This window comes from Culex quinquefasciatus, chromosome 2 (genome assembly GCF_015732765.1).
Source record: "Culex quinquefasciatus strain JHB chromosome 2, VPISU_Cqui_1.0_pri_paternal, whole genome shotgun sequence".
Classification (NCBI taxonomy): Eukaryota; Metazoa; Arthropoda; class Insecta; order Diptera; family Culicidae; genus Culex; species Culex quinquefasciatus.
This window is the reverse complement of record NC_051862.1, coordinates 103,328,529-103,344,816: the sequence shown is the minus strand read 5'-3', so window position 1 is coordinate 103,344,816 and position 16,288 is coordinate 103,328,529. Positions and strand designations below refer to the sequence as shown.

General features: G+C 32.0%; 1 protein-coding gene across 8 annotated transcripts in view; it reads right to left on the bottom strand.

Annotated features, from left to right (window-relative positions):
• The window catches only part of LOC6053318 (ionotropic receptor 25a), a 424,911-nt gene that overhangs the window by 197,236 nt on the left and 211,387 nt on the right, over positions 1-16,288 (bottom strand). The window lies entirely within an intron of this gene.

The window sequence follows — 16,288 nt, the reverse complement described above, 5'->3', positions numbered from 1 at the left end:
AAGAATCCCAAGAATCAAGAATCCCAAGAATCTAAGAATCCCAAGAACTCTAAGAACCTAAGAATCTAAGAACCCAAGAATCCAAGAACCTAAGAACCCAAGAATCCCAAGAATCCCAAGAATCCCAAGAATCCCAAGAATCCCAAGAACTTCAAGAATTCCAAGAACTTTAAGAATTCCAAGAACCTAAGAACTCTAAGAATCCAAGAATTTAAGAATTCCAAGAATTTAAGAATCCCAAGAATCTAAGAATCCTAAGAATCCAAGAATTTGAAATTGAATTTAAGAATTCTAAGAATTCTAAGAATTTAAGAATTTAAGAATTTAAGAATTTAAGAATTTAAGAATTTAAGAATTTAAGAATTTAAGAATTTAAGAATTTAAGAATTTAAGAATTTTAAGAATTTAAGAATTTAAGAATTTAAGAATTTAAGAATTTAAGAATTTAAGAATTTAAGAATTTAAGAATTTAAGAATTTAAGAATTTAAGAATTTAAGAATTTAAGAATTTAAGAATTTAAGAATTTAAGAATCAAGAACCTAAGAACTTTAAGAATCCCAAGAATCCCAAGAATCCCAAGAACTCTAAGAACTTCAAGAATCCCAAGAATCCAAGAATCCCAAGAATCCCAAGAACTCAAGAACTCTAAGAACCTAAGAATCCCAAGAATCCTAAGAATCCCAAGAATCCCAAGAATCCCAAGAATCCCAAGAATCCTAAGAACTCTAAGAACTCAAGAATCCCAAGAATTTAAGAATCCTAAGAATTTAAGAATTCTAAGAATTTAAGAATTTAAGAATTTAAGAATTTAAGAATTTTAAGAATTTAAGAATTTAAGAATTTGAATTTCTAGAAGAATTCTAAGAATTTAAGAATTTAAGAATTTAAGAATTTAAGAATTTAAGAATTTAAGAATTTAAGAATTTAAGAATTTAAGAATCCCAAGAATCTAAGAATCCCAAGAATTTAAGAATTCAAGAATTTAAGAATTTAAGAATTTAAGAATCAAGAATCTCAAGAATCCTAAGAATCCTAAGAACTCTAAGAATTTAAGAATTTCAAGAATTCAAGAATCTAAGAATCTAAGAATCTAAGAATTCCAAGAATCTAAGAACCTAAGAATCCAAGAATCTAAGAATCCCAAGAATCCCAAGAACTTCAAGAATCAAGAACTTGAACTCTAAGAATCCTAAGAATCTAAGAATCTAAGAATTCCAAGAATCCAAGAATCCAAGAACCAAGAATCTAAGAACCAAGAACTCAAGAACCTAAGAACTCCAAGAACCCAAGAATCCCAAGAACTCTAAGAATCCCAAGAATCCAAGAATCCCAAGAACCCAAGAATCCCAAGAATCCCAAGAATCCCAAGAATCTAAGAACCTAAGAACTCTAAGAATTCCAAGAACCTAAGAACCTAAGAACCTCAAGAATTTAAGAATTTAAGAATTTAAGAATTTAAGAATTTAAGAATTTAAGAATTTAAGAATTTAAGAATTTAAGAATTTAAGAATTTAAGAATTTAAGAATTTAGAATTTAAGAATTTAAGAATTTAAGAATTTAAGAATTTAAGAATTTAAGAATTTAAGAATTTAAGAATTTAAGAATTTAAGAATTTAAGAATTTAAGAATTTAAGAATTTAAGAATTTAAGAATTTAAGAATTTAAGAATTTAAGAATTTAAGAATTTAAGAATTTAAGAATTTAAGAATTTAAGAATTTAGAATTTAAGAATTTAAGAATTTAAGAATTTAAGAATTTAAGAATTTAAGAATTTAAGAATTTAAGAATTTAAGAATTTAAGAATTTAAGAATTTAAGAATTTAAGAATTTAAGAATTTAAGAATCCCAAGAATCTCCAAGAATTTAAGAACTTTAAGAATCAAGAATTTAAGAATCCAAGAACTTGGAAGAATCCCAAGAATCCCAAGAACTTTAAGAATCCCAAGAATCAGAACTCAAGAACTCAAGAATCCTAAGAACTCAAAGAACTCCAAGAACTCAAGAATCCTAAGAACTCAAGAATCCCAAGAATCCCAAGAATCCCAAGAATCCCAAGAATCAAGAATCCCAAGAATTTAAGAATTTAAGAACTTAAGAATTTAAGAATTTAAGAATTTAAGAATTTAAGAATTTAAGAATTTAAGAATTTAAGAATTTAAGAATTTAAGAATTTAAGAATTTAAGAATTTAAGAATTTAAGAATTTAAGAATTTAAGAATTTAAGAATTTAAGAATTTAAGAATTCTAAGAATTTTAAGAATTTAAGAATTTAAGAATTTAAGAATTTAAGAATTTAAGAATTAAGAATTTAAGAATTTAAGAATTTAAGAATTTAAGAATTTAAGAATTAAGAATTAAGAATTTAAGAATTTAAGAATTTAAGAATTTAAGAATTTAAGAATTTAAGAATTTAAGAATTTAAGAATTCAAGAATTTAAGAATTTAAGAATTTAAGAATTTAAGAATTTAAGAATTTAAGAATTTAAGAATTTAAGAATTTAAGAATTTAAGAATTTAAGAATTTAAGAATTTAAGAACTTTAAGAATCCCAAGAATCTAAGAATCCCAAGAACTCAAGAATCCCAAGAACCTAAGAACTCCAAGAATCCCAAGAACCCAAGAACTCCAAGAATCCCAAGAACTCCAAGAACTCTAAGAATCAAGAATCAAGAACTCCAAGAACTCCAAGAACTCCAAGAATCCCAAGAATCCCAAGAACTCTAAGAATCCCAAGAATCCCAAGAATCCCAAGAACTTCAAGAATCCCAAGAATCCCAAGAATTTAAGAATTTAAGAATTTAAGAATTTAAGAATTTAAGAATTTAAGAATTTAAGAATTTAAGAATTTAAGAATTTAAGAATTTAAGAATTTAAGAATTTAAGAATTTAAGAATTTAAGAATTTAAGAATTTAAGAATTTAAGAATTTAAGAATTTAAGAATTTAAGAATTTAAGAATTTAAGAATTTAAGAATTTAAGAATTCTAAGAATTTAAGAATTTAAGAATTTAAGAATTTAAGAATTTAAGAATTAAGAATTCTAAGAACTTAAGAACTCTAAGAATTTAAGAATCTCCAAGAATCTAAGAATCAAGAACTTAAGAACTTAAGAATTTAAGAACTCCAAGAATCCCAAGAATCCAAGAATCCTAAGAATCCAAGAATTTAAGAATTTAAGAACTTTAAGAATCTCAAATAACTTAAGAATCTCCAAGAATCTAAGAATCTAAGAACTTAAGAATCTAAGAACTTAAGAACTCTAAGAATTTAAGAATTTAAGAATTTAAGAATTCTAAGAATTTAAGAATTTAAGAATTTAAGAATTTAAGAATTTAAGAATTTAAGAATTTAAGAATTTAAGAATTTAAGAATTTAAGAATTTAAGAATTAAGAATTTAAGAATTTAAGAATTTAGAACTTAAGAATTTAAGAATTTAAGAATTTAAGAATTTAAGAATTTAAGAATTCAAGAATTTAAGAATTTAAGAATTCAAGAATTTAAGAATCCCAAGAACCCAAGAATCTAAGAACCTAAGAACTCCAAGAATCCCAAGAACTCAATCCCAAGAATCCTAAGAATCCCAAGAATCCCAAGAATCCAAGAACCCAAGAATTCCAAAGAACTTCAAGAACTCAAGAATCCAAGAATCCCAAGAACTCTAAGAATCCCAAGAATCCCAAGAATCCCAAGAATCCCAAGAATGAAGAACTCTAAGAATCCTTAAGAATTTAAGAATTTAAGAATTTAGAACCCAAGAATTTAAGAATTTAAGAATTTAAGAATTTAAGAATTTAAGAATTTAAGAATTTAAGAATTTTAAGAATTTAAGAATTTAAGAATTTAAGAATTTAAGAATTTAAGAATTTAAGAATTTAAGAATTTAAGAATTTAAGAATTTAAGAAATTTAAGAATTTAAGAATTTAAGAATTTAAGAATTTAAGAATTTAAGAATTTAAGAATTTAAGAATTTAAGAATTTAAGAATTTAAGAATTCAAGAATTTAAGAATTTAAGAATTTAAGAATTTAAGAATTTAAGAATTTAAGAATTTAAGAATTTAAGAATTTAAGAATTTAAGAATTTAAGAATTTAAGAATTTAAGAATTTAAGAATTTAAGAATTTAAGAATTTAAGAATTTAAGAATTTAAGAATTTAAGAATTTAAGAATTTAAGAATTTAAGAATTTAAGAATTTAAGAATTTAAGAATTTTAAGAATTTAAGAATTTAAGAATTTAAGAATTTAAGAATTTAAGAATTTAAGAATTTAAGAATTTAAGAATTTAAGAATTTAAGAATTTAAGAATTTAAGAATTTAAGAATTTAAGAATTTAAGAATTTAAGAATTTAAGAATTTAAGAATTTAAGAATTTCAAGAATTTAAGAATTTAAGAATTTAAGAATTTAAGAATTTAAGAATTTAAGAATTTAAGAATTTAAGAATTTAAGAATTTAAGAATTTAAGAATTTAAGAATTTAAGAATTTAAGAATTTAAGAATTTAAGAATTTAAGAATTTAAGAATTTAAGAATTCAAGAATTTAAGAATTTGAATTTAAGAATTTAAGAATTTAAGAATTAAGAATTTAAGAATTTAAGAATTTAAGAATTTAAGAATTTAAGAATTTAAGAATTTAAGAATTTAAGAATTTAAGAATTTAAGAATTTAAGAATTTAAGAATTTAAGAATTTAAGAATTTAAGAATTTAAGAATTTAAGAATTTAAGAATTTAAGAATTTAAGAATTTAAGAATTTAAGAATTTAAGAATTTAAGAATTTAAGAATTTAAGAATTTAAGAATTTAAGAATTTAAGAATTTAAGAATTTAAGAATTTAAGAATCCCAAGAATCCCAAGAACTCTAAGAATCCCAAGAATCCAAGAACTCCAAGAAACCCAAGAACTTCCAAGAATCCCAAGAACTTCAAGAACTCAAGAACTCCAAGAATCCCAAGAACTCAAGAACTCAAGAATCTCCAAGAACTCTAAGAACTCCAAGAATCCCAAGAATTCAAGAATCCTAAGAACCCAAGAACTTCAAGAACCCAAGAATCCTAAGAACTCCAAGAATCCCAAGAATCTAAGAATCCTAAGAATTCAAGAATTTAAGAATCTAAGAATCAAGAACTTTAAGAACCCAAGAATCTAAGAATTTAAGAACTTTAAGAATTTAAGAATCCTAAGAATCAAGAACTCCAAGAATCCCAAGAATCCTTAAGAATTTAAGAATCCCAAGAATCCCAAGAACTCAAGAATCCCAAGAATCTCCAAGAATCCCAAGAACCCAAGAACTCTAAGAACTTTAAGAATCCCAAGAACCCAAGAATCCCAAGAATCCCAACTCCTAAGAACCTGAACTTTAAGAACCCAAGAATTTAAGAATCAAGAACTTAAGAACTCAAGAATCCCAAGAATCCCAAGAACTAAGAACTCAAGAATCCCAAGAATTCCAAGAATCCCAAGAATCCAAGAAACCTAAGAACCTAAGAATCAAGAACTTCAAGAACTCTAAGAATCCCAAGAACTCTAAGAATCCCAAGAATCTTAAGAATTTAAGAATTTAAGAATTTAAGAATTTAAGAATTTAAGAATTTAAGAATTTAAGAATTTAAGAATTTAAGAATTTAAGAATTTAAGAATTTAAGAATTTAAGAATTTAAGAATTTAAGAATTTAAGAATTTAAGAATTTAAGAATTTAAGAATTTAAGAATTTAAGAATTTAAGAATTTAAGAATTTAACTTAAGAATTTAAGAATTTAAGAATTTAAGAATTTAAGAATTTAAGAATTTAAGAATTTAAGAATTTAAGAATTTAAGAATTTAAGAATTCAAGAATTTAAGAATTTAGAATTTAAGAATCTAAGAATTTAAGAATTTAAGAATTTAAGAATTTAAGAATTTAAGAATTTAAGAATTCAAGAATTTAAGAATTCAAGAATTTAAGAATTTAAGAATTTAAGAATTTAAGAATTTAAGAATTTAAGAATTTAAGAATTTAAGAATTTAAGAATTTAAGAATTTAAGAATTTCAAGAATTAAGAATTTAAGAATTTAAGAATTTAAGAATTTAAGAATTTAAGAATTTAAGAATTTAAGAATTTAAGAATTTAAGAATTTAAGAATTTAAGAATTTAAGAATTTAAGAATTTAAGAATTTAAGAATTTAAGAATTTAAGAATTTAAGAATTTAAGAATTTAAGAATTTAAGAATTTAAGAATTTAAGAATTTAAGAATTTAAGAACTTAAGAATTTAAGAATTTAAGAATTCAAGAACCAAGAATCTCAAGAATCTAAGAATTTAACTTAAGAACTCCAAGAATTTCAAGAATTTAAGAATTTAAGAATTTAAGAATTTAAGAATTTAAGAATTTAAGAACTCAAGAATCAAGAATCCTTAAGAATCCCAAGAATCTCTAAGAATTTAAGAATTTAAGAATTTAAGAATTTAAGAATTCAAGAACTTAAGAATTTAAGAATTTAAGAATTTAAGAATTTAAGAATTTAAGAATTTAAGAATTTAAGAATTCAAGAATTTAAGAACTCAAGAATTAAGAATTTAAGAATTTAAGAATTTAAGAATTCCAAGAATTTAAGAATTCAAGAATTTAAGAATTTAAGAATTTAAGAATTTAAGAATTTAAGAATTTAAGAATTTAAGAATTTAAGAATTTAAGAATTCTAAGAATTTAGAACTTAAGAATTTAAGAATCCCAAGAATCCCAAGAATCCCAAGAATCCCAAGAACCTAAGAATTCAAGAATCCCAAGAATCCTAAGAATCAAGAATTTAAGAACTCCAAGAATCCCAAGAATCCCAAGAATTTAAGAACTTAAAATTTAAGAATTTAAGAATTAAGAATTTAAAATTTAAGAATTTAAGAATTAAGAATTAAGAATTTAAGAATTTAAGAATTAAGAATTTAAGAATTTAAAATTTAAGAATTTAATTTAAATTTAAGAATTTAAGAATTTAAGAATTAAGAATTTAAGAATTTAAAATTTAAGAATTTAAGAATTTAAAATTTAAGAATTTAAGAATTTAAGAATTTAAGAATTTAAAATTTAAGAATTTAAGAATTTAAAATTTAAGAATTTAAGAATTTAAGAATTTAAGAATTTAAATTTAAGAATTTAAGAATTTAAGAATTTAAGAATTTAAGATTTAAGAATTAAGAATTTAAGAATTAAGAATTTAAGAATTTAAGAATTTAAGAATTTAAGAATTTAGAATTTAAGAATTTAAGAATTTAAATTTAAGAATTTAAGAATTTAAGAATTTAAGAATTTAATTTAAATTTAGAATTTAAGAATTTAAGAATTTAAGAATTTAAGAATTTAAGAATTTTAAGAATTTAAGAATTAAGAATTTAAGAATTTAAAATTTAAGAATTTAAGAATTTAAGAATTTAAGAATTTAAGAATTTAAGAATTTAAGAATTTAAGAATTTAAGAATTTAAGAATTTAAGAATTTAAGAATTTAAGAATTTAAGAATTTAAGAATTTAAGAATTTAAGAATTTAAGAATTTAAGAATTTAAGAATTTAAGAATTTAAGAATTTAAGAATTTAAGAATTTAAGAATTTAAGAATTTAAGAATTTAAGAATTTAAGAATTTAAGAATTTAAGAATTTAAGAATTTAAGAATTTAAAGAATTTAAGAATTTAAGAATTTAAGAATTTAAGAATTTAAGAATTTAAGAATTTAAGAATTTAAGAATTTAAGAATTAAGAATTTAAGAATTTAAGAATTTAAGAATTTAAGAATTTAAGAATTTAAGAATTTAAGAATTTAAGAATTTAAGAATTTAAGAATTTAAGAATTTAAGAATTTAAGAATTTAAGAATTTAAGAATTTAAGAATTTAAGAATTTAAGAATTTAAGAATTTAAGAATTTAAGAATTTAAGAATTTAAGAATTTAAGAATTTAAGAATTTAAGAATTTAAGAATTTAAGAATTTAAGAATTTAAGAATTTAAGAATTTAAAATTTAAGAATTTAAGAATTTAAGAATTTAAGAATTTAAGAATTTAAGAATTTAAGAATTTAAGAATTTAAGAATTTAAGAATTTAAGAATTTAAGAATTTAAGAATTTAAGAATTTAAGAATTTAAGAATTTAAGAATTTAAGAATTTAAGAATTTAAGAATTTAAGAATTTAAGAATTTAAGAATTTAAGAATTTAAGAATTTAAGAATTTAAGAATTTAAGAATTTAAGAATTTAAGAATTTAAGAATTTAAGAATTTAAGAATTTAAGAATTTAAGAATTTAAGAATTTAAGAATTTAAGAATTTAAGAATTTAAGAATTTAAGAATTTAAGAATTTAAGAATTTAAGAATTTAAGAATTTAAGAATTTAAGAATTTAAGAATTTAAGAATTTAAGAATTTAAGAATTTAAGAATTTAAGAATTTAAGAATTTAAGAATTTAAGAATTTAAGAATTTAAGAATTTAAGAATTTAAGAATTTAAGAATTTAAGAATTTAAGAATTTAAGAATTTAAGAATTTAAGAATTTAAGAATTTAAGAATTTAAGAATTTAAGAATTTAAGAATTTAAGAATTTAAGAATTTAAGAATTTAAGAATTTAAGAATTTAAGAATTTAAGAATTTAAGAATTTAAGAATTTAAGAATTTAAAATTTAAGAATTTAAGAATTTAAGAATTTAAGAATTTAAGAATTTAAGAATTTAAGAATTTAAGAATTTAAGAATTTAAGAATTTAAGAATTTAAGAATTTAAGAATTTAAGAATTTAAGAATTTAAGAATTTAAGAATTTAAGAATTTAAGAATTTAAGAATTTAAGAATTTAAGAATTTAAGAATTTAAGAATTTAAGAATTTAAGAATTTAAGAACTTAAGAATTTAAGAATTTAAGAATTTAAGAATTTAAGAATTTAAGAATTTAAGAATTTAAGAATTTAAGAATTTAAGAATTTAAGAATTTAAGAATTTAAGAATTTAAGAATTTAAGAATTTAAGAATTTAAGAATTTAAGAATTTAAGAATTTAAGAATTTAAGAATTTAAGAATTTAAGAATTTAAGAATTTAAGAATTTAAGAATTTAAGAATTTAAGAATTTAAGAATTTAAGAATTTAAGAATTTAAGAATTTAAGAATTTAAGAATTTAAGAATTTAAGAATTTAAGAATTTAAGAATTTAAGAATTTAAGAATTTGGAATTTGATATGATATTTATGTACTTTTTTGTAGCCGGATCTCACTTAAATGTATGTAAACAATGTCCGGATCCATCATCCGACCCATCGTTCGTTAGGTAATCGAAAGAACTTTCCAACGAGTCAAAAACATTGACGATCTGGCAACCCTGTCTCGAGTTCTGACCACTTAACTGATATTTATGTACTTTTTTGTAGCCGGATCTCACTTAAATGTATGTAAACAATGTCCGGATCCATCATCCGACCCATCGTTTGTAAGGTAATCGAAAGACCTTTTCAACGAGTCTTAAACATTGAGGATCTGGCAACCATGTCTCGAGTTCTGACCACTTAAGTGATATTTATGTACTTTTTTGTAGCCGGATCTCACTTAAATGTATGTAAACAATGTCCGGATCCAACATCCGACCCTTCGTTGGTTAGGTAATCGAAAGACCTTTCCAACGAGTCTAAAACATTGACGATCTGTAAACAAAGTACGTATTCGTATTCGTGACGAGATTTGTTTATATTGTTCTCAGTGCCGCTTAATTTCATCGATTTTCGAGTGCAAAGCAACTGTTTTCGTCGCGAACTTCGGCCGATTTACTATTTGAGTGCCTATCTCTTCGGAACTGTTGGAGTGCACTTAATTTTCCGCGTGTTAATTTCCCAAAAAGTGGATTTAGTTTTGAGTATTGTGTTTACGAAAGTGATAACGGAGACATACTGTTTTCATCGCTCCCCCAGCACGATCTTTGTTTTGAATCAGCGCCTTCTATTGACTGATAGCGGATTTGAGGCTAGCTCGTGTTCTTCGGTTGCCTACTTGCTGGTGATTTGCTGACTGCTGTGGCCTGATAAAGCCTGATCATCTTAAAATCGGGAAGACTGACATCGAAGCTAATTAAACCGTCATAATGTCTGCTGCATCGACGCTGAACATCTCCAAGAACACCATCCTCTGCCACGCATGCGCCGGGGATGTTAACGACGAGTACGTTCCGTGCCAGGGATTCTGCAACGCGGTGTTTCATCTGAATTGCAGTGGCGCCAAAACGGAGCTGCTGAAGGAGATTGCTGCACACCGCCAGATCTTCTGGCTCTGCCGTTCTTGCACAACCCTTATGACGGACTTGCGCCATCGTCGCTCTGTCCAATGCGCATTTGAGGCTGGCCAGGAACTATCGCTGAGCCACCACAATCGCATAGTGGAGCAGCTCATGTCGGAAATCCTGTCTGAGTTGAAATCTGAGTTAAGCTCAAAGCAAGCCAAGCGTCAAACTCGTTGACCCCTAGGTCTGCCGGTCAAGGTGCGGGTGGTTCACGTGGCACAGGATCGCGCCGTCTTTTTGATAACAATCCAGCGCCACCCCCAGTGCCGAATCCCTTGCCACCGAAGGATGACGTCGGCAAACATGGAGGACTTGTCGATGGCGTTCTAAAGGATGATGCAGACGGGAATGGAATAGCTGCCAGCGTCGAAGACCGCTTCTGGCTGTATCTATCCCGCGTCTCCCGAAGAGTGAATGAGGAACAAATTACTAAGCTCGCCGTCGATCGCCTTGGAGTCAATGACATCAAAGTGAAAATGCTGGTTGCCAAAGGTAAAGATGTCAGCAGAATGAAGATCATCTCATTCAAAGTTGGCATGCACGTCGACTTGAAGGACAGGGCTCTCGATTCTAACACGTGGCCTCGCGGTCTTGTGATCCGAGAATTTGAAGAGCGCTCCGGAGAATTTTTTTGGGAGCCGACAAACGCGTTCAACCAGACTCAGCTGCATCCGCCTCCTCCTCCTGCCCAACCTGCACCAACAAAACCGTTAACGCCGAAAGCCACGCCAAAGTCAACGCCGAAAGCCACGCCAAAGTCAACGCCGAAACCAACACCAAAGTTAACGTCGAAGTCAACCCCGAAATCTACGCCGGACACGGAGCTGACCCAAAAAGATACGGAACCAACTTCGCCTGCGAGTCACAGTGGTTCACCTATGGATCACGAGACAGACTAACGAACACACTCAGATCAACACCCTCACTTCCGCAACAGTCTTCAGTTCAACATCTACCAGCTTCATCACCAGGACGCACCGTAGAAAGCATTATGAGAGCCCCTCGACTGCCCGACGCCACCGCGCCCTCGCCCAGCTACCGCACGAGAAGCCCAGCTAGTCACAGCCATCAGAGACGTCCTGGTGCTGGTGTCGGTGTTGGGGGAGGGGTCTCTCAAACGGCACCCCTCGGCAAGTATCCTTCTCAATTGCAAGTTTCTCTACCTGATGCCTGCCCAACTTACAGTTCGAGTCTCATCACGTCGTCCTCGACTCGGACTGCAAACGCTTCACCGCCAGCTCAAGCCATCCAGTCTTCGCCAGGACGCACCGTAGAAAGCATTATGAGAGCCCCTCGCCTGCCCGACGCCACCACGTCCTCATTCAGCTACCGCACGAGAAGTCCAGCTGGTTGCAGCCATCAGAGCCGTCCTGGTGCTGGTGTCGGTGTTGGGGGAGGGGTCTCTCAACCGGTGCTCTTCGGCAAGTACCAATTCAGCACGCCTCATACCAGCCCTGACGCTCGTTCAGATTTCAGCGCTACTGTACCGCCGTCGACTTTTGTAACTCTTGCTGCACAGGGGTGCGTGTACCACAGCACTTTGGAAGACCTTGGTTCCGCGAATTCCGGCATGCCTGCTGCATTGACTGCATCTGATCCAGCTTCTGCGTCGTCAGAGCGTGGTTTTTTGAATGTGTACTATCAAAACGTGCGAGGCTTAAGGACAAAGACAAATTCCGTGCTGTTAGCCCTTAGTTCCTGTGATTACGACGTCATCATCTTTACGGAGACGTGGCTGGTACCGTGGATTAAAAACTCCGAGTTTGCTGCGGGATATGACATTTTTCGTTGCAACCGAAGTGCAGAAACATCATCACTTCAACGCGGGGGAGGTGTACTGATTGCGGTCAAAACAGGACGGAACTGCAAAGACGTCGAACTCGTGGGCTGTGGCAGCCTGGAACAAATCGCTGTCCGTATTGTTCTACCACATCAGGCACTTTTCATCTGCTGTATCTACATTCGACCAGCAAGTAACATCGATGTGTACCAGCTCCACACGGGCGCTGTGCAGCAAATTCTCGGCATGGCAGGAGTAAGAGATTTGGTTCTCGTCGTCGGCGATTATAACCTTCCGGCGCTAACCTGGTGCTTTGATGACGATACGCACAGCTTTCTCCCAATCAACGCATCGGCAGAACAGGAGGTTTTGCTGTTGGAATCGATGCTCTCCTGCGGACTTCTGCAAATCAACAATCTGGCGAGTGCACACGGAAATCTTCTTGACTTGGCATTCGTGAGTGATGCGACTGCTGCTGAACTCATCGATCCGCCATGTCCTCTTTTAAAACCAGACGCTCATCATAAGCCAATACTTTTAAAACTGGATTATGATCACGGTGGCAATGACGACCTTGATGATGCAGATGAAATCTTCGATTTTAACCAGTGTGACTATGCCCTCCTGAACGAGAGAATATCCGCCGTGGACTGGGACACTCTGCTTGACACTTCCTCGGTAGATGAATCTACTGCAAACTTCTATGAAAGGCTCAATTCCATCCTACACGATGTCGTTCCGGAGAAAATCCGTCGAATGAGCCACCGATACAAGCTGCCGTGGTGGAACGATGAACTACGAACGCTCAGAAACCGCTTACGCAAGGCAACATCTCGATACATGGAATCAAAGACAGCATGGGACAAGGTGACGGTGCAAAACATCGAGGACGAATACAACGCGCTGAACCAAGAAAGCTTTCGATCCTACATCAACAACACACAAAGGAGTCTAAAGAGCGATCCATCGAAGTTTTGGAGTTACGTGAACAGCCGGAAAAACGCCAATCGAACTCCAACAGACGTTTCGTACCGCGATTTGAACTCAACATCTCCAGCCACTGCCGCCAACCTCTTCGCAGATTTCTTCAAGTCGGTGCACAGTTCTGATGCAATTCCAACGACGAGGAAACCCTGAAGGCGCTTTCGGGAGTGGACGGAGCTAAAGGACCATGTCCGGATGGAATTCCACCGTCGCTGATCAAAGCCTGTGCTGATTCTCTCACCGTTCCAGTTAAGAGGATTTTCAACGATTCTCTTCGAAAAGGCGTTTATCCCGCGATGTGGAAAGTGGCGTCAATCACTCCGATTCATAAATCAGGAGCACCAAGAAAGTCGAGAACTACCGACCGATATCGATCCTGAACTGTCTTGCCAAGGTTCTGGAGAAGATTGTGTATGATAGGCTGTACGCGGTGGTGCGTCCGATCATTTCGGATGATCAGCACGGATTCATGCAGAAACGTTCAACAACAACCAACCTCCTAACATTTGTACACTCAACTGTAAATGCCCTTGAATCCGGTGAACAGGTTGACGCCATCTACATAGATTTCGAGAAAGCCTTCGACAAGGTACCTCACGCACTCACCGTTCGAAAGCTCCGCAAGCTCGGTCTTCCTGCTTGGATCACCAACTGGCTGCTTTCGTACCTGACGAATCGGAAAGCTTTTGTCAATCTTCGAATCGCCCGTTCCAGCACATTTGACATTCCCTCTGGCGTCCCACAAGGCAGCCACCTCGGCCCACTCATTTTCATTCTCTTTGTGAACGAAATATGTGCGCTTACAAATTCTAACACATTGATGTACGCTGATGACCTGAAACTGTTCCGCTCGGTGAAAAACAACGTCGACTGCTGCTCGCTACAGATGGACGTCAATGCGCTCCTGCACTGGTGCGAGTCAAATGGAATGAAGGTACACGTGAAGAAGTGCAAGGTTATCTCGTTCAGTCGTTCAAGGGACCCTCTGCGATTTGACTACACGATGGGCGATGGGTGTCCTTTAGATCGTGTAAACTCTATCCGGGACCTAGGCGTGACCGTGGATCGTAAAATGAAGTTCAACGAACACATCGCTTTGACAATTGGAAAGGCTTTTGCGATGCTAGGCTTCCTGAAGCGCAACACCGCCCACTTCGACGACCCGTTTGCTTTGAAAGTGCTGTACGCGTCGCTGTTCAGGAGCGTCCTGGAGTATGCTGCGGTTGTTTGGGCACCGTACCACGTAACGCTGGCTGCGCGGATTGAACGAGTCCAGCGTGCCTTCGTGAGGTTTGCCTTGCGCAAGCTGCCATGGAATAACCCGCTGATCCTGCCATCGTACGAAGGACGCTGCTTGCTGTTTAGGCTGCAGTCACTTGCCGAGCGTCGGACCCTGATGCAGCGTCTTTTCGTATTCGATCTGCTGCGCGGCAACATCGACTGCCGCAGCATCCGCAACAACGTACGCTTCAATGAACCGGCTCGCCAAGGACTCAGAGGGGAACGCCCCCTGCTGTGGATTCCGAGACATATATTTGACTATGGTTATAATAACCCGCTAGATGTTTGTTTTCGTCAATTTAATGAAATCTGCTCTTGTTTTGATTATGTCGTGTCCAAAACTGTGTTTAAAACTAGAATAAGTTAATGTTAGTTTTTTAAGATTATACAAGTTACGGAAATTGCTTTCCGCATAATTGATCGACGCCACCAACATCGTCAGCACAGCCGGCAACAGTAACCCAAACTGCGAACAAAGCTAAACTTCGTTTACCTCGCCGCGATTAAAGCAAGTAGCTCGATTAATGCTTTGCAAGCAAAACCTCAGAACCTCGTGTGTGAGGCTCTGGGGGACTTTTCGATCACAATAAAATCAGAACGTTTTGGACAGTCTAACACAACGCGTCGGCGTTATTTATTTCGAAACTTCCCCCCTTCCATAATGGGATCTTTATAACTGGCGCAGTCGAGTCTTCGCCGGAAGGTGGCTGTGCCCAGTGATTGAAGTGGTCGTTCGCGAAAATCTCGGTAGTGAGACCGAAAGTGCAAGTTAATGCAAAAAACACGGCAGTTGTTCATTCAGCAGAAATTCGTCACCAACGGCTCTGGAGATCAGGAGTGAAGCAGCCAAGGAAATTACCTGGTGAAGCAGCCACCGACCGAAGAAGATGAACCAACGTTATCCGCTGGATACTTCGGCAAGAGGCGTGATACCATCGTGTGCACATCGCGAAAAACTCAGAACCGAGTTCAGGAGCGCAGCACGACATGGATTTCAACACCTTCGACGAGGAGGACAAAGGAACAGCGTTACCCGGATTTTCAACAAGCAACAAAATTTAAAGTGAAAAAAAATCTAAATTCAAAATTCAAAAATACTTTTCCAAATTTGATAAGTTAAGTGAGTGTGTGTGAATGAAAACAAAATCAGTAATTCGAAAATCATTTAAATAATTCAGTATGACCAAATTAACTAATTTGACAAAAGAAAAAAAAATTCAAAATTTATTTTTTAGTAGGTGTATGAGTGAAAAAAAAACAAAGAAAACTATTTCAAAATTATGTAGCAAAAAAAAATTCAGTTAATCGAGTGTGTTTGAAATTGTTGTGAGGAAACATTACAATGAAATAATAGTTTGTAATAGCTAATTACAAGTCTCAATTTGTAATTCAGAGTTACAAAGGATGTAATTAAGGATTACGTAATCTTTGATTACAAATATTTGTAACACTTAATTACAAAACAGCAACAACTATAATGTTTCAAACATCACCAAAGAAGCTTAAGATATTTCAAACACGCTGAGTGACCTATTTGGTAGTTCTTTCCGATGGAAAATTTATGTGCAGTCGATACGGATCGGGACGATCCTTTCTTGGTGAGGGAGCAGTTACGGAAATTGCTTTCCGCATAATTGATCGACGCCACCAACATCGTCAGCACAGCCGGCAACAGTAACCCAAACTGCGAACAAAGCTAAACTTCGTTTACCTCGCCGCGATTAAAGCAAGTAGCTCGATTAATGCTTTGCAAGCAAAACCTCAGAACCTCGTGTGTGAGGCTCTGGGGGACTTTTCGATCACAATAAAATCAGAACGTTTTGGACAGTCTAACACAACGCGTCGGCGTTATTTATTTCGAAACTTCCCCCCTTCCATAATGGGATCTTTATAACTTACAGCCTGAGCATTTTAGATGGAGGCGGTGAAATAAATTATATTTAACAATGTCCGGATCCATCA